Source organism: Macaca thibetana, chromosome 15, assembly GCF_024542745.1.
Source record: "Macaca thibetana thibetana isolate TM-01 chromosome 15, ASM2454274v1, whole genome shotgun sequence".
NCBI lineage: Eukaryota > Metazoa > Chordata > Mammalia > Primates > Cercopithecidae > Macaca > Macaca thibetana.
In genome coordinates, this window is record NC_065592.1 from 75,480,567 (window position 1) to 75,499,217 (window position 18,651).

General features: G+C 36.0%; 1 long non-coding RNA gene across 1 annotated transcript in view; it reads left to right on the forward strand.

Moving 5' to 3' along the window:
• Nucleotides 1-1,452: 1,452 nt before the first annotated feature.
• The window catches only part of LOC126937184 (uncharacterized), a 91,359-nt gene continuing 74,160 nt past the window's right edge, over nucleotides 1,453-18,651 (forward strand). Inside the window, exons 1-2 of the long non-coding RNA XR_007719677.1 lie at nucleotides 1,453-1,563; nucleotides 1,724-1,846. This is a non-coding gene — a long non-coding RNA (uncharacterized LOC126937184). The remainder of the gene's footprint in view (nucleotides 1,564-1,723; nucleotides 1,847-18,651) is intronic.

Below are 18,651 nucleotides of genomic sequence, written 5' to 3' on the forward strand. Positions count from 1 at the left end.
TGTTTCTCTAGATGTGAAGAAATCAGCATAATAATACTGAAAATATGAAAAAGCAGAGTATCTTGACACCCTCAAAGGAACATAGTAATTATCTAGCAATGAATCCTAACCAAAATGGAATATTCAAAATGCCAGGTAAATAATGCAAAACTTATTTTTAAAGAATCTCAATGAGATCCAGAAGAAATCTGAAAACCAATAAAAAGAAATCAGAAAATCAATCAATGAGACCACATGAAGTGACCAAACCTACCAATCACTGGTATGCCTGAGGGAGAAGATAAAGCAAAATGTTTAGAAAACCTGTTTGGAAAATAATTGACAAAAACTTGCCTAGTCTAGCAAAAGATTTAGACATCCAGGTACAAGAGGCCAAAAGAACACCAGAAAAATATACATTGCAAGATAGACGTTATAACATATATTCATCAGACTGTCTAAAGTCAATATGAAGAAAAAAATTCTAAAATCAGTGAGAGAAAGCATCTAGTCACCTAAAAAGAAAACCCCATCAAACTGACAGTGGACTTCTTAGCAGAAAACTTACAAGCCAGAAGAGATCGGGATTTTCATAGTGCTTAAAGAAAAACATGTCAGTTATGAATTTTATGTCCTGCCAAAATAAGCTTCATAAATGAAGAAGAAATAAGGTACTTCCCAGATAAGCAAACACTGATGGAATTCACCAGCAGACCAGAAATGCTCAAAGGAGTTCTAAACTTAGAAATGAAAGTTCATTATTCACCATCATAAAACACATGAAAGTAAAAACTCATAGGTCTTACAAAACAATTACACAAAGGAGGAAGAGAAAGAAATCAAATGGTAACTTGAAAGAACTCTACTAAACTACAAACAGATACGAAGGCGAAAAGGAAAAAAATCTACAAAACAATTAGATAACAATGGACATTATGAAGGAATAAAACCTCAAATACCAATAATAACCTTGAATGTAAATAAAGTAAATGTAAATAATATTCGTAAGTAAATTAATGTAAATAAAAGATATAGACTGGTAAAATGGATTTAAAAATATGAAACAACTATATTCTCCTTACAAGAAACTGACCTTACTGGTAAAGACACTTACATGTCAAAGGTAAAGGAATGGTAAAAGATACTTCACACAAACAGAAACCAAAAGCAAGTAGGAGTAGTTATATTTACATTAGATCAAGCAGATTTTATATCAAAACAGTAAAAAAAAAAAAAAAGAAGACAAAGAAAATAATTATATAATGATAGAGGAGTCAATTCAACAAGAAGATATAACCATCCTAAATATGTATGCACCCAACACCAGAGCATTGTAAAAGCAAACTATATTTAGTTTGATGGTCTGAGAAGGACTCTGTACTTCTATATTTGAGTAAGTTATTACCTAACTTAATAGGTAGGCAAGATTGAAAACCTAACTTAGGAGTGTCACTGACTCTTGACCAGTCCCAGCAGCCATACTTCAACCAGTCATACACTGCTGAGTGTTCAAACTGTGTTCAAATAAGGCAAATGCCAAGCTGTAACCCATCCAGCTGTTTTTGTACCTCACTTCTGATTTCTGTACGTCACTTTACTAATTTTGTGTATAAACTTTTTTCACCACGAGGCACCGCTGGAGGCTCTTTAAATCTGCTGTGATTCTGGGAGCTGCCCAATTTGTGAGTTATTCATTGCTCAAACTCCTTTAAATTTAATTCAGCTGAAGTTTTTCTTTTTCCAGATGGTGTCAGAAGTGAGGTCCGGAGTAGAGCTTCTAACAACCCTCAGGAGTGCTGAGTGAACAAGCAAGATACCTTCAGGACTCACTTGTGTCCGTTGATCTCAGAGCAGCTGGTGATCATGAGTAAGTTCTCTCTTGGATTTCAGAGCTTCACAGATTTGTGTTTTGAGCCCTCTGAGTTTCTTTGAGCAAATTTCTGATCCAAACTGGGTTTGGAAGTCACAACAGAAACTGGAATGGGTCCAGGAATGGATTTGATGTGGTAATTAATTGTCTTGGATCCAGTTAGAGGCCTCTTACATCTGACTCTGTGAGAAAGAAACTGGTAGCAAATGATCATATAGTAGAGGTGTAAATTTTGGCTTTTAAAAATTCGCAGGAATTTTTGTGTTCTATCCTCTTTGTTTCATTTTTCTTGCATGCTTAGGTAGGGAAAAAAATCTTTGGCTAAGTTAATCAAGGAAACCTGAGAACAAAGCCAATATTTTAGATAAAAATGGGATCCTTAATTTCTGAAAAACTGAGTTCCTTCGGCTTACACATTTGGCAGAGAAGCAGTGAAGTCTTACAGAAATAGCAAAACTTTGCTAAAGGTTACTTACAGCAGAATGTTCTAAATAAAACACAACACATTGAAGTGCATTTAAAAATGAGGGCTCCCCAAAATTAAGTCTGCTAATCTTTCAGCTTAATTACTACCCTAATCCAAAGGAAATAGACTGCAGCACCAATTGGCTGACTTTGGATACGTAATGAGGTACATTTTACCAGAGGAAAGGATGGGATTGGGTTAGAGGTCCTCCCCTGAGTAAAGTCCCTTATGGCTAAAAATGGATTAAAGATGACAGGGCCCAACCCAGGGCAAGTTTGAGCCTTGCAATTTCAATATTTAGTGCTAAGCAGAGTGGCTAAGGTCTATGTTTTGTCATGTGTATTTTGCTCTGGCCAGAATGAAAAATGTTAATTGGGTTACCCCTTGCAACCCCTTGGGTGGAAACTTGCAAAATTGACAGGGCTTTGCCAGTGGTTCCACAAAATAAAACAAAAAAGATGATTTTTTTTATGACTCAGCTTGGCCCCCAGCGCTATAGTGTGGCAAGCAGGGTCACAAGGGCCACTCAGGGAATGGGAAGCCAGAAGCCTGGCATTCCAGCAAAAGGATAAGAATTTCTTATCAGTCAGACTCTGGCCTCTGTCTCTCTCTGTGCAAACTGAGTAATTGAATGGTAAAAGTCACTGTTTATCTCCTCTAAAGTTTTCATTAATACAAAAAAATTCTGAGACTGCTCTTAAGCTGTAGTGAATCTGGTGTGCCTTGTATGTCTTTCTGTATTGTTCTGTCATAAAGAGGGGTACCAGGGGGTAACATGCATGCCTAGGACCCCATAAGCCTGCTCTTCAAGACAGCCCAGCAAACTGGTCAGTCATGTCCTCGGGAGTTCAACCTTGTAACCATCTGGCCATGCTTTCTCTTTTCACAATGGCTTCCTGGGTTCAGGGTTCAAGTCCCAGATTAGGGCATGAGTACTTTCTGATTTGATATCTGTGTGACCTTTACACCATTTGTTGATTATCCTCCCCTCCATGAGCCATCTTAAATTTTTCTTTCTCTGAGCAAATATTGGCCATTTGGCCTAGCCAAGGTTGGATAACAAGAGATTTAAAAGGACTTTTTAAAAAGAACACTATAGTTAAAAGTCAGCTTAATTAAAAGTGAATATTCAAGTTCTAGCAGCCTAGAACTCCTTGGGGAAAAGAGGAGGTGCCAGAGACCCCTTTTTGGAAAAAAATCCTATTTTCCTCATGGAACCCCAGGAATTTGAAATGGATAGATCCCCTCAAAATCTAAGGCTCTGTTTTTTTTTTTTGGGGGGGTTGTGGAGATCCAACATCTAGTATAAAAATAGGACCCGTAATTTTGGGGATCTGTTTTACCTTCCAGCTGTGTCTGCTTATTCTATTAGGTCCTAGAAAATACATGCTTTCCTGGTCCTGTTCTTTCAAGGACTCTAGACTAAACCCAGTAATCCAATGTAAAAGAACTTAAAAACTGGCAAATGAAAAATCTGATAACTACTGGATCTTCTCTCTGTCTGTGTAGTTATGTATGTGTTGTGTGTGTAATATTTATATACAAAAGAGATTTTATTAATTGGTTTAATAATGATAAGAGCTTAAATCAACTATTTTGTCAGAAAAGTTAAAAGTGTAATGCCTTTTAGTTCATGTGACTAAAGTAATCTTTGGGAAATAGAAACAGTTTTACGTGCAAAGTGTGTAAAGAAAGTGAAATGTGTTTTTGGTAAAAGATTATAAAAATGCATGGGAATGTGGATTTCTTGCCTAAGTTTAGAAAGTTAAAGGATTGTTTTAAGTTAGGGTAAAGCTGAAGGTTTAAGTAAGTTGTGGAAGGTCTGTGAAAAACTAATCTTTAAAAAAATAATTATGTGTGTGAATATATTGACAAATTTAAAGGGGTATTTTTCTGGGTTTTCTGTAAGGTGAACATTGAAATAAAAGCACAAACCAGTTTCTTAAAGCACTGATCTGCTCTTTAACAAAGATTTGTAAAGGGTTATAAAAGGTTTATGAGAATCTCACCTTATGGTCAAACTGATTAAGATTGGAAAGATTTGTCCATAAGGTTTTATTAAAAATTGGGATTGAATTAATAGTGTGCTAATACAAGGGTGAAATTTGGCTTTTCCTCTTGAACAAGATATTTATGTAATATTAAAAGATAATGAAATATTTTTGCTTGCCTTTTGAATAAACTGCCATAAAAAACAAGGGAAAGACAAGAGACAGATTGTTTGGAAATCTAAGTCTTCTCTCTATCAATGAGTAAAGGTTTTTGCCATTTAGAAAATTTTTGAGTAATCATTTTTGCTAAATGAATGACTATGGTAACTTGGAATTCTGTTTCATAATGTCAAGTGTTTTAAACCCTTGACCTATTTGATAGGCTTTCCAGAATCAAATTTCAGCTTCAAAATTATCTTTTCTGACCTCTAACTTGGACATGCTACAGAGGCCCCCTAAAGCAACCAAAAGAGACGTAAACAGAATTATTTGATATGTTTAGTTACATGGGAAGCATTGTCAAAAATATTTTAATCTTCTTCCTGTTATATTTTAGCGAATGATATTAATGTATGTTCCAAAATTGTATGGGATTTCTAAAATTCTAATATGTCTGAGTATATGCTATCAATCATAATTACAGTTATTGAGTTATTGTAGACCACAGAAATAACCAAATTTCCTTGTGTTTTTAACTATAACTACTTAAAGTAATTTCTACTGTTATTTGCTTATTGCTGATGCAGTTTCTAAAAACTTCACAAGCATGCAAAATCCTAGAATATGGTGTCTTTTAGGAGGTTCATGAAAGGATGGAAAGTACACTAAAAAGCACTGTTGAATACAGATTTCTAATAACTTTAGAATGATATCATTTGAACTGGGTAGGAATTCCTGGAATTTTAATGAAAAGAATGACTGTGTTATAAAACTGCTAACCCAAGTAGGAACAAAAATTAATTAAATACCTAGAAAATACGTTGCCATATTTTCATGCTAAATCAGCTGATACTGAAATTGTTTAGATATACAATTTGAATGAACTCCATGGTCTAAGTTAAATTACCTATGCTAACCCATCTGTTATCAATGCTATGCACCTAATTTAAAGAAACAACTGGTATTCAAGAGGATATAAGTCTAATATTAATTAAGTATGGTCTCATGGAGAACCAGGATAGCCACCTTGTACTTCATGAGTCCTTAAAGCTTTTGTTATTAATAGTTCTGTATTCCATGACTCATCATGGAAAAGATAAAATGATCCAAATTGAATATATTGGTGTGGTGACTTATACATTGCTAAAATAGTTTATAACCAATGTTTGATCCCATATTCCTGGGAAAACAATCAAAGCTTTGGGTACATTTGGTCACCTGATGGGCCACTTACACATTTTATAAAGGGATTTCACTCAATTGTTATTTTCAATGCAAGTTTTCTGAATGTATAATTGCTCTCCCATGCAAGAGGGCTGATGTTATAACACTAAGTTATTATGACATATGACACAGTGTATTTTCACCCTGTAAAGAAAGCTTTTTATGGTTCCCTGAGGACAATCAACCTCTTCACAATCTAGAACCCAGAGACTGGATCTTCTGAGAACATCAGAGAAAGATTGTCCTTGCCATCCACACTACAGCAAAATTTTGGAACCTTGAACTTTGGGTTCATAATCTCACAATTGAGAAGGGTTCCTCCACACTTTTGGAACTATACACTCATTGGAACACTTAAGGTAAAGCTAAACAGGGAAGTCTCTCCCCAGAAGAAGATGGCATCCTTGATGTGAACAGCTTTTCCCAAGATCACAGATCAAGACTTCTACTATCAGGAGACTCATGTCTTTGAATATTTTTCTTCTTTATGCCTCTATGAACAATAGAAATGAAAAGGGGATCTGTTGTGTACACTTACATGGTATACTTTCATTTGTGAAGGATTTTTCAGACAGCCTTATACATGGATAACCATGTATAGGTAAAATATGAAGACCCAATATAGGTGAGAAAGTGTAATGGTACATATGTTGCCTTATAATCAGTCAGAAACAGATCACTGATTCGCTTTTCTTAACCCACATCATGAGTTAAAGAGAACATTGCCAGGAGGCCTTCACTCTTCTATAACAGAAGGGCATCATTTGTTAGGTCTTTTCCATGGTTTGTAATAAAAGAGGCAATGATTAGAGATGTATCCCTCATAATAGGTTCTATAACAGATTCTACTGTAAAGGCTATAGTTACACAGCAGACTTTAAATTCTCTTGTGAAAGTTATGCTAAAAAATAGAAATGGCTAAGCAGAAAAGTATATGTGAAGCTGCTGCACTTAGGGCCTATGGCAAAAATACTGGGTATTATAGAAATTCAGCTGTAATGGATTAACGAAGAGACTGCTTAGTTAGGCAGTTAAGTTTATCTAGTTCATTCACATAGAACATTTTCCAAGACAGACCATATGTTAGGTCACAAAACAAGACTCAATAGGTTTTTAAAATTTTGAATCATATCAAGTGTCAAGTATCTTCTCGGGCCACAATGGAATGAAACGGAATAAAACTAGAAACCAATACTGAGTACAATTCCCAAAATTACACAAATACATGGAAATTATCAACACTCTCTTGAATAATCTTTGAGTCAATAGTGCAATTAAAATTGAAATTTTACAAAATTTTTGAAATGAATGAAAATGGAAATACAGCATACAAAAAACTCTGGGCCACAGCAAAAGTGGTGTTAAGAGGGAAGTTTACAGCACTTCATGCTTACATTTAAAAAGTAGAAAAATAATAAATTAACGACCTAAACACTACGCCTCAAGGAACTAGAAAAACAAGGAAAAAAAAAAAAAAAACCCAAGCTAGCAGAAGAAAAGAAATAACAAAGATCAGAACTAAATATAATTGGGACAAATGTTCAACAAAATGAAAAGTTTGTTATTTGAAAGATAAATTAGTCTTGGCTAGATTAACCAAGAAAAGAAGAGAAAATACCCTAAAAACACAACCAGAAATGAAAAAGGAGACATTACAACTGATAAGAGAAAAATTAAAAACATCAGCAGAGACTACTGTGAACATCTTTATACTCACAAACTGGAAAACCTAGAGGATATGAATCAATTCCTCAAAATATACAACCTTCCAAAATTGCACCAGGGAGAAATAGAAATCCTGAAAACAAAACAAAACAAAACAAAACAAAAAAAACAAGTAGTGAGATTGGATCAGCAATTAAAAAAATAATCTTTCAGCAACAAAAAAGCCCAGGACCAGATGAATTCACAGCCAAATTCTACCAAACATACAAAAAAGAACTGGTACCAATCATCCTGAAACAGTTTTTAAAAAATCGCACAGGAAGGTATCCTTCCTAACTCACTCTATAAAGCTAGTGTTACCCTGTTATCAAAGCCAGACAAAAGCACATTAAAAAAGGAAACTACAGACCAATATCTGTGGTTCACACAGATGCAGAAGTCGTCAGCAAAATATTAGCAAATGAAGTCTAATAGCACACCAACAAGATAAATCTACCATAATTAAGTGAGTTTTATTCCAGACATAAAAGGATAGCTCAACATAGGCAAATTAATAAATGTGATTCATCACATAAACAGATTTAAAGACAAAAAAATTATATCAAGAGATGTAGAAAAAGTATTCCATAAAATTCCACAGCTATGATAAAAGCTCAATAAACCAGGCTTAGAAGGAGCATACCTCAAATTAACAAAGCCCATTCATGACAAACCCACAGCCAACATCATACTGAACAGGGAAAAATTGAAAGCAATCTCCCTGAGAACTGGAACAAGAAAAGGATGCCCACTTTCACCACTTCTATTCAGCACAGTACTGGAGCAATAGCCAGAGCAATCAGTTGAGTGAGAGACAGAAATAAAAGGCATCCAAATTAGAAAAAAAGGAAGTGAAGAGAAAGAAATAAAGTGTATTCAATTAGGAAAAGACAAAGTCAAATTTTCCCTGTTTGCAGATGACATGATTGTATATTTAGAAAACCCCATCATCTCAGCCCAAAATCTCCTTAAGCTGATAAGCAACTTCAGCAAAGTCTCAGGATACAAAATCAATGTGCAAAAATCACAAGCATTCCTATACACCAATAACAGACAGAGAGCCAAATCATGAGTGAACTCCCATTCACAATTGCTACAAAGAGAATAAAATACCTAGGAATCCAATTTACAAGGGATGTGAAGGACCTCTTCAAGGAGAACTGCAAACCATTGCTCAATGAAATAAAAGAGGACACAAACAAATGGAATAACATTCCATGCTCATGGATGGGAAGAACCAATATTGTGAAAATGGCCATACTGCCCAACGTAATTTATAGATTCAATGCCACCCCCATCAAGCTACCAATGACTTTCTTCACAGAATTGGGAAAAACTACTTTAGAGTTCACATGGAGCCAAAAAAGAGCCCGCATTGCCAAGACAATCCTAAGCCAAAAGAACAAAGCTGGAGACATCACGCTACCTGACTTCAAGCTATACTACAAGGCTGCAGTAACCAAAACAGCATGGTACTGCTACCAAAACAGAGAGATAGACCAATGGAACAGAGCAGAGCCCTCAGAAATAACACCTCACATCTACAACCATCTGATCTTTGACAAACCTGACAAAAACAAGAAATAGGGAAGGGATTCCCTATTTAATAAATGGTGCTGGGAAAACTGGCTAGCCATATGTAGAAACCTGAAACTGGATCCCTTCCTTACACCTTATACAAAAATTAATTCAAGATGCATTAAAGACTTAAATGTTAGACCTAAACCCATAAAAACCCTAGAAGAAAACCTAGGCAATACCATTCAGGACATAGGCATGGCCAGGGACTTCATGACTAAAACACCAAAAGCAATGGCAACAAAATCCAAAATAGAAAAATGGAATCTAATTAAACTAAAGAGCTTCTGCACAGCAAAAAAAACTACCATCAAAGTGAACAGGCAACCTACAGAATGGGAGAACATTTTTGCAATCTACCCATCAGACAAAGGGCTAATATCCAGAATCTACAAAGAACTTAAACAAATTTACAAGAAAAAAACCCAAACAACATCATCAAAAAGTGGGCAAAGAATATGAACAGACACTTCTCAAAATAGGACATTTATGCAGCCAGCAGACATGTGAAAAAATGCTAATCATCACTGCTCATCAGAGAAATGCAAATCAAAACCACAATGAAATATCATCTCACACCAGTTAGGGTGGCAATCATTAAAAAGGCAGGAAACAATGGATGCTGGAGAGGATGTAGAGAAATAGGAATGTTTTTACACTGTTGGTGGGAGTGTAAATTAGTTCATCCATTGTGAGAACAGTGTGGTGATTTCTCAAGGATCTAGAACTAGAAACACCATTTCACCTAGCCATCCCATTACTGGGGATATACCCAAAGGATTACAAGTCATGCTGCTATAAAGACACATGCACATATATGTTTATTGCGGCACTGTTCACAATAGCAAAGTCTTGGAACCAATCCAAATGTTCATCAATGATAGACTGGATTAAGAAAATGTGGCACATATACCCATGGAGTACTATGCAGCCATAAATAGGATAAGTTCATGTCCTTTGTAGGGACATGGATGCAGCTGGAAACCATCGTTCTCAGCAATCTATCACAAGGACAGAAAACCAGACACCTCATATTCTTACTCATAGGTGGGAATTGAACAATGAGAACACATGGACACAGGGCAGGGAGCATCACACCCCAGGACCTGTCGTGGGGTGAGGGGCAGCGGGAGGGATAGCATTAGGAGAAATACCTAATGTAAATGACGAGTTAATGGGTGCAGCAAACCAACATGGCACGTGTGAACCTATGTAACAAACCTGCACATTGTGCACATGTACCCTAGAACTTAAAGTACAATTAAAAAAAAGAAAAAAATAAAGTCAAATTATCTCAGTTCACTGATATGATTTTATACCTAGAAACCTCTAAAGATTCTTCTGTAAAAATCTTACAAGGAAAACTATGAAATGCTGATGAAAGAAATTGTAGAGGACACAAATCAGAAGAATTAATATCACTAAAATGATCATACTGCCCAAAGAAATCTACAGATTCAATGCAATCTCTATCAAGATACACATGACATTTTTCACAGACTTAGTAAAAACAATGCTAAAATTCATAGGGAAGTAAAAAAGAATTCAAATAGCCAAAGCAATCCTAAGCAAAAAGAACAAAGCTAGAGGTATCACATTCCCTGATTTCAAATTATACTACAAGGCTGTAGTAACCAAAACAGCATAGTACTGGTATAAAAATAAACACATTGACCAAAGGAAGAGAACAGAAAACCCTGAAACAAAGACACACATGTATAGTCAACTGAGCTTTGACACAGGTGACAAAAACACACTGGGTAAAGGACAGTCTATTCAATAAATGGTGCTGAGAGAACTGGATTACTACATACAAAAGAAAGAAACTGGAACCATATCTCTTACTACATATAAAAATAAACTCTCAAGATGGAGTAAAGACATAAATGTAAGGCCTGAAACTATAAAAATACTAGATGAAAATCTAGGGAAAGCTCCACTGTATACTGGTCTTGGCAGAGAATTCATGACTACAACTTCAAAAGCACAGGCAACAAAAGCAAAAATAAATAACACTTAACTAAAATAAAAAACATCTGCATAGAAAATAATCAACAAAGTGAACATACAACTTCATAATGGGAGAAAATACTTGGAAACCATGCAACCAACAGGAGACTAATACCCATAACTTGTAAGAAATTCAAATAACTCAACAACAACAACAACAACAAAAACAATCTCATTAAAAAGTGAGTGAAGGAAATGGGTATTTTTCTAAAGAAGACATATAAATGACTAACAAGCATATGAAAAAATGCTCAACATCACTAATCACCTGAGAAATGCATTTAAAACTACAATGAGATATCGTCTTACAAGTCAGAATGGCTATTGTTAATTTTTTAAAAATAACATATTTATAAGTATGTGGAGGAAAGAGAATGCTAATACACTTTTGGTAGGATTGTAAATTAACACAACTTCTGTGGAAAACAGTATGGAGATTTCTCAAAAAACAGAAAATAGAACTACCATTCAATCCAGCAATCCCTCTATTGCATATCTACCCAAAGGAAAATAGATTACTATATCCAAAAATACCTGCACTTGTATGTTTATTGTAGCACTACTTACAATAGCAAAAATATGGAATCTATCTTGGTGTCTGTCAGCAAATGATTGGATAAAGAAAATGTGGTATATACACACAACGGAATACTATTCAGCCATAAAAAGATTGACATCATGCCTTTTGCAGCAACATGGATGGAAATGGAGGCCATTATCTTAAGTGAAACAACTAAGAAACTGAAAGTCAAATACTGCATGTTACCATTTATAAGTGGGAGCTAAACAATGGGTACACATGGACGTAGAGTATGGAATAATAGACACTGGAGACAAAAGGGTAGGAGGCTGGAGAGGGATGGGGTGAAGGATGAGAAATTACTTGATGGATATAATGCATACTATTCAGGTGATGGTTACACTAAAAACCCTGACTTCACCAGTATGCAATATATCCATGTAACAAAACTGCATATATATCCCTTAAATTTATACCACAAAAAATCTTAATTTTATTGATCTTTTCTATTGTCCTAGCTTTATTTTATTTATTTCTGTTGTAATCTTTCATACTTTTTCTTTCTGCTCACTATGTTCTTCTTTTTCTAGTTTCTTTAGAAGTAAAGTTTCGTTGTTTTTTAGTATCATTCTTTTTTGACATAGGCCTATGCCATAAACTTTTCTTTAGAGATGTGTTTGCTACATCCCATAAGTTTTGGTATGTTGTGTTTCTATTTTTAATTGTCACAAGTTAACTTTCTACTTCTCTTTTGATTTCTTGCATGACCTAATGGTTGTTTGGGAAGATGTTGTCTAATTTCCACATATTTGTGAATTTTTCAATTTTCCTCATATTGTTGAGTTCTGGTTACTTGAAATGTAAAGACTAGGTTGCTTATTTGTGATCCATATTCTTCTTATGGTGTTTATTGCTATAAACTTCCCTCTTAAGATTGCTTTAGCTGCATTCCTTAAGTTTGTTAGGTTGTACTCCATAATCATGTGTTTCAGGATATTTTAAAATTTTTCTTTTAATTTCTCCTTTGGTTCATTTTTCTTCAGGAGCATGTTGTTTAATTTCTACATATTTGTTCTTCGAGCTTCTTGTATTTGGATGTCTAAATCTCTAGCGAGGCCAGGAAAGTTTTCCTTGGTTATTCCCTCAAATATGTTTCCCAAACTTTTAGATTTTTCTTCTTCCTTGGAAACACCAATTATTCTTAAGTTTGGATATTTAACATACTCCCAAACTTCTTGAAGACTTTATTCATTTTTAAAATTCTGTTTTCTTTGTCTTTGACAGATTGGGATCATTCAAAAGCCTTGTCTTCAGGCTCTGAGGTTCTTTCTTCTGCTCATTTGGTTCTGTTGCTGAGACTTTCCAGTGCATTTTTCATTTCTTTAAGTGTGTCTTTTATTTCCAGAAGTTGTGATTATTTATTATTTATACCCTCTATTTTGCTGAAGAAATTTCCTTTCATATCGTGTATTAAGTTTTTGACTTCTTTAAGTTGGGCTTCTCCTTTCTCTGGTGGCTTCCTGATTAGCTTAATACTTGACCTTCTGAATTCTTTTTCTGGCAAGTCAGAGATTTTGTCTTGGGTTGGTTCCATTGCTGGTGAGCTGGGATGATCCTTTGGGGGTTTTAAAGAATCTTGTTTTCCCATATTACCAGAAATGTTTATCTGGTTCCTTCTCATTTGAACAGATTATTTCAGAGGGAAGATCTGAGATTTGAGGGCTGCTGTTCAGATTCTTTTATCCCACATTCTGCTCCGTTGGTGTGGTGTTCTACTCCTTCACCTAGGAATGGGGTTTCTCGAAAGCTGAACTGTGGTGATTGTTTTTGTTCTTCTGGGTCTATAGCCACCCAGTGGAGCTACTGTGCTCTGGGCTGGTACTGGGGAATGTCTGCAAAGAGTCCTGTGATGTGATCCATTTTCAGGTCTTTGCAGCTATGGATACCAGCACCTACTCTGGTAGAGGTAGCAGGGGAGTGAAGTGGAATCTGTGTCAGTCCTTGGCTTTGTTTTTGTTTAGTGTGCTGGTTTTGTGTTGGTTGCCTCCAGCCGAGAGGTGGTGCTTTCAAGAGCGCATCAGCTGCAATCCTGTAGGGAGGATGCAAACTTTCCCTAGGGACACCTAGTTAAGTATTCGGGGTTCTCAGGTGGTTGACAGGGCCATAGAGCTCCCAAGAGATTATGACCTTTGTCTTTGGCTACCAGGGTGGATAGAGAAAGACCACCAGGTGGGAGCAAGGATGGGTGTGTCTGAGCTTAGTCTCTCCTTGGGTGGGGCTTGCTGTGGCTCCTGTAGGAGATGGAGTTATGGTTCCCAGTCCAACGGAGTTGTATTTCCAGGGGAATTGGAATTATGGCTGCCTCTGCTGAGCCATACCTGTCGCCAGGGAAGTGGGAGAAAGCTGGCAGTCACAGGTCTCACTTCACTCCCATGCAGCCCACAGTCCTAAAAGCCAGTCTCACTCCCACTGTGCCACCCCCCACCCCACCTGCACAACAGCACCAAGTCTGTTTCCAAGCAGCCGGTGACCAGGGCTGAGAACTTGACCCAGACCACCAGCCTCCCCACTGAGAAAGCAAGCAGACTTACAGATTTTTGGTGTAATCCTGCAGGTGTGATCCAGTTCCTTCAAGGCATCTGTAGATTCTCTTGGCTTTCTGGTATGTTCCTGCAGTAGTTTTTGGAGCAAAAGTTTATAATGTGAGTCTCCACACACTATTCTGTCGATCCAAGTGGGAGGTGCAAGCTAGTCCTGCCTCCTTTATGCCATCTTCTGTCTTCACATTTCATGATTTTTTAATTATGACAGTTGTTAACTTAGAGTATGTTTTGTCTGATATAAGTGTAGCCACCTCTGCTCTTTTTTGGTTATCATTTGTATGAAATATTATTTACTATCTCTTCATTTTCAGCCAATGTGTGTCACCAAATATAAAGGGAGTCTCTTGTAGGCAGCATAGAGTTGGGTCCTAATTTTTATGGGATCTATTTAAACTAAAGAGCTTCTGCACAGCAAAAGAAACTATCATCAGAGTGAACAGGCAACCTAGAGAATGGAGAAAATTTTTGCAATCTATCCATCTGACAAAGTTCTAATATCCAGAATCGACAAGGAACTTAAACAAATTTACAAGAAAAAAACACACAACCCCATCAAAAAGTGGGTGAAGCATATAAACAGATAGTTTTCAAAAGAAGACATTTATGTAGCCAACAAACATGAAAAAAAGCTCATCATCACTGGGCATCAGAGAAATGCAAATCAAAACCACAATGAGAAACCATCTCATGCCAGTTAGAATGGCTATCATTAAAGAGTCAGGAAACAACAGATGCTAGAGAGGATGTGGAGAAATAGGAATGCTTTTACACTGTTGGTGGGAGTGTACATAAGTTCAACCATTGTGGAAAACAGTGTGGCAATTCCTCAAGGATCTAGAACTAGAAATACCATTTGACCCAGCAATCCCATACTGGGTAAAAGGATTCTAAATCATTCTACTATAAAGACACATGCACATGTATGTTTACTGCAGCACTATTCACAATAGCAAAGACTTGGAACCAATCCAAATGCACATCAATGATAGACTGGATAAAGAAAATGTGGCACATATACACCATGGAATACTATGCAGCCATAAAAAAGAATGAGTTCATGTCCTTTGCAGGGATATAGATGAAGCTGGAAACCATCATTCTCAGCAAACTAACACAGGAAAAGAAAACCAATCACCACATGTTCTCACTCATAGTGGGAGTTGAACAATGAGAACACCTGGACACAAGGAGGAGAATGTCACACACTGGGGGCTGTCAGGGGCTGGGGGCCTATGGGAGGGATAGCATTAGGAGAAATACCTAATGTAGATGATGGGTTGATGGGTGCAGGACCATGGCACGTCTATACCTATGTAACAAACCTGCACCTTCTGCACATGTATCACAGAACTTAAAGTATAATTTTAAAAAATTCATTCAGTCACCGTATACCTTTTTATTGAAGAATTTAATGTGTTTACATTAAAAGTAATTATTAATAGGTAAGGACTTACTATTACCAATTTGTTCATTGCTTTCTGAAAGTTTTGCAGTTCTGTTTTTCTGTTCTTCTCCTGCTGTCTTCCTGTGTGATTTGATGAAATTTTTGTAGTTGTATGTTTTGATTCCTTTCTCTTTGTCTCTTGTGTTCCTACTACAGGTTTTTTTTTTTTTTCACTATGAAGCTTATATACACCATCTTATAGTTACAGCAATCTATTTTAAGCTGAATACAACTTAACTTCAACTGCATGCAAAAATTCTACACTTCATTTTCTCTTCCCCTGCTACTATTTTATGCTATTAATGCCACAATTTAAATCTTTTATGTATCTTGTATGCATTAACTATTATTGTAGCTACTATAATTTTTAACAGTCTTGACTTTTAACTTTTATATTAGAGTCTAAAAACTTATGCAATACTATTGTAGTATTTGAGTATTCTGAATTTGACTACATTCTTTCCTTTACATGTTTTCATGTCGTCCGTAGTTAGAGTACTTTTGCTACAAGTTGTAGAAATTCCTTTAGCATTTTTTGTAAAGCATGTCTAGTGTGATGAATTCTCACAGCATTGTTTGTCTGGCACAATCTTTATCTTGCCTTCATTTCTCAAGGACTGGCTTGCCTCATATAGTATCCTTGGTCGACCGTTCTTTCTTTAACCACTTTGAATATATCATCCCACTCTCTCGTCCTACAAGCTTTCTGCCAAGAAATCTGCTAAACTAATGGATGTTCCCTTGTATACGATCAGTTGTTTTTTTCTTGCCAGTTTGAATATCCTCTCTTTCTTCTTGACTTTTGAGAATTTTCTTTTTTATGTATCTCATATTTATATTTGATCTATTTTGGGTTCTCTGTACTAAATGGATCTGAATGTTAATGTCTCTTTCCAGATTAGGGAAGTTTTCTATCATCAAATCTCTAAGTATGCTTTGTGCTCCCTTCTCTTTCTCTGCTCCTTTTAAGACTTTCATAATTTATATTTTGGTTTGTTTGATGGTGTGCCATATGTCTCACAAATTTTCATCACCTTTTCCCTTTCTTTTTACTTTTTGCTCTTCTTATTGTGTAATTTCAAACGACCTATCTTTGAGCTCACTCATTATTTCTTCTGCTTTGTCGAGTCTGCTGTTAAAGTTCTCTATGAAGTTTTTCACATTAGTTTTGTGTTCTTCAGCAGCAGCATTCTGTTTGCCACCTTTCTATGGTTCCTATATCTTTGTCGAATTTCTCATTTAGTTAATGTATTATTTTCCTGATTTTGATAAGTTATCTATCTGTATTCTCTTTTATCTCATTGAGCTTCTTTAAGATGACTGTTTTGAAAACAGGCAGTTCATAGGTAGCCCTTTCTATAGGGTAGGTTACTCGTGGTTTATTTTGTTCCTTTGGTAGTATCATATTTTCCAAATCAGTCATGATCCTTCTGACCTTTAGTTGGTGAATGTACATTTGAAAAAGTAAGCACTTCCTTCTATCTTTACAGATTGCACTTGGCAGGAAAAACCCTTCATCATTCAGCCCATCCAGAGTTTCTGAGCAGGCCACCTGATGAGGTCCATGGGCATACTTGTAACAGGAGTCTGCATGTGGGCCGACTTGATGCTTAGGTCAGTGAATGGGCAGGCCTAGAACTTGAGTCTGTGGACAGGCCTGAGTAATGAGAACATGGTATCTGCTTGGAGATTGTGTCTGCAGGGTTGGTTCTGTAGCCTGAGTCTATGCTGGTTGACCCAGCACTAGAACCCACTGAGGTTGACCTGGATCTTAGTTTCTCTGGAGCTTGTGTCCATGGGGACCACTCTGGAACCTGGAATGGGCCTGGAACTGAGGAAAGACTGGTGCCTTGGTTGATGGATGCTGGCCTAGATCTGAAATCTGTAGTTGCTGGTCTGCAGCCTGGGGCAAGCCTAACACCTGGGGCCTCAGCAGCACTGGGGCTGTTCTAGAGTCTAGACATAACTGGATTCCAAATCTTTGTGAACTGGCCTGCCAGCTGGAGCTGTAGGGATGGTCATGCTCTGGAGCAGACCTGTAGTTTGAGATTGGAGGGACTGACCAGCAGCCTATGACCTGTAACTAATTTTTTCATGTTGATTTTTGTATTATGCATCTTTGCTGAGTTCATTTATTACACTAACATTTTTTTGCATTGAATCTTTAAGATTTTCTACATATAAGATCATGTTTCTGCAACCAAAACATTTTACTTTTCCTTTTTTAATGTTTATGGTTTTTATAATTTTCTCAACCTTATTACTCTGTCTAAAACTTCCAAAACTATTGAATAGAAGGGAAAAAATGAATATTCTGGTCTCCTTTAATGTACAGGAAAAGACTTCAGTATTTTGCCATTGAGTTTGATGGTGGCTGTGTGTTTTTCATGCTTTTGTTATGTTGAAGAAATTTTATTTGGTTTGTACATTACTGAATTTTTTATGAAAGGCTGTTGGCTTTGCCATTTTTATTTTGTAAATGAAGTCAATCAGGTAGTTATTTCTCTTAATTTTACAAATGTGGTATCTTACATTGATTTTTTTTCATGTTGAACCTTCATGCTTTCAGGAATAAATTCTACATAACCTGACATATAATAGTCTTAAAATGCTACCGAATTCAATGTGCTCTTGTTTGAATATTAGTTTTTGCATCGGTATTCATAACAGATATTGATCTGTAGTTTTTTCTTAACAGTTTTTGTCTGAGGTTGGTATGACATTAATGGTGACTTCATAGAATTTAGTTAGATACTGATTCCAGGTCTTCAAAATTGTAGAAGAGTTTGAGAATGTTTCTGTTAATTCTTCTATGAATATTTTGTGAAATCACTCTTGTGAATTTTTATATGCATTACTATAATGTTCAGTTCCTGCATTTCTGTTTGTTTCCTTTCTATTATTTTTATATTTGTTGATATACTTGTTTTGTTCATTATCAGTTTCCTAATTTTAGTTGTTTGTCCACATTTCCTTAGGCTTTTTTTTTTTAGTATATACAAGACAGTCGTTTTAAAGATCTTTAGCAGTGAATCTAACGACTAGGCTTCATCAGGGATGGGATTCATCAAATTCCTTTGTACAATTGGATGTGTCATATTTC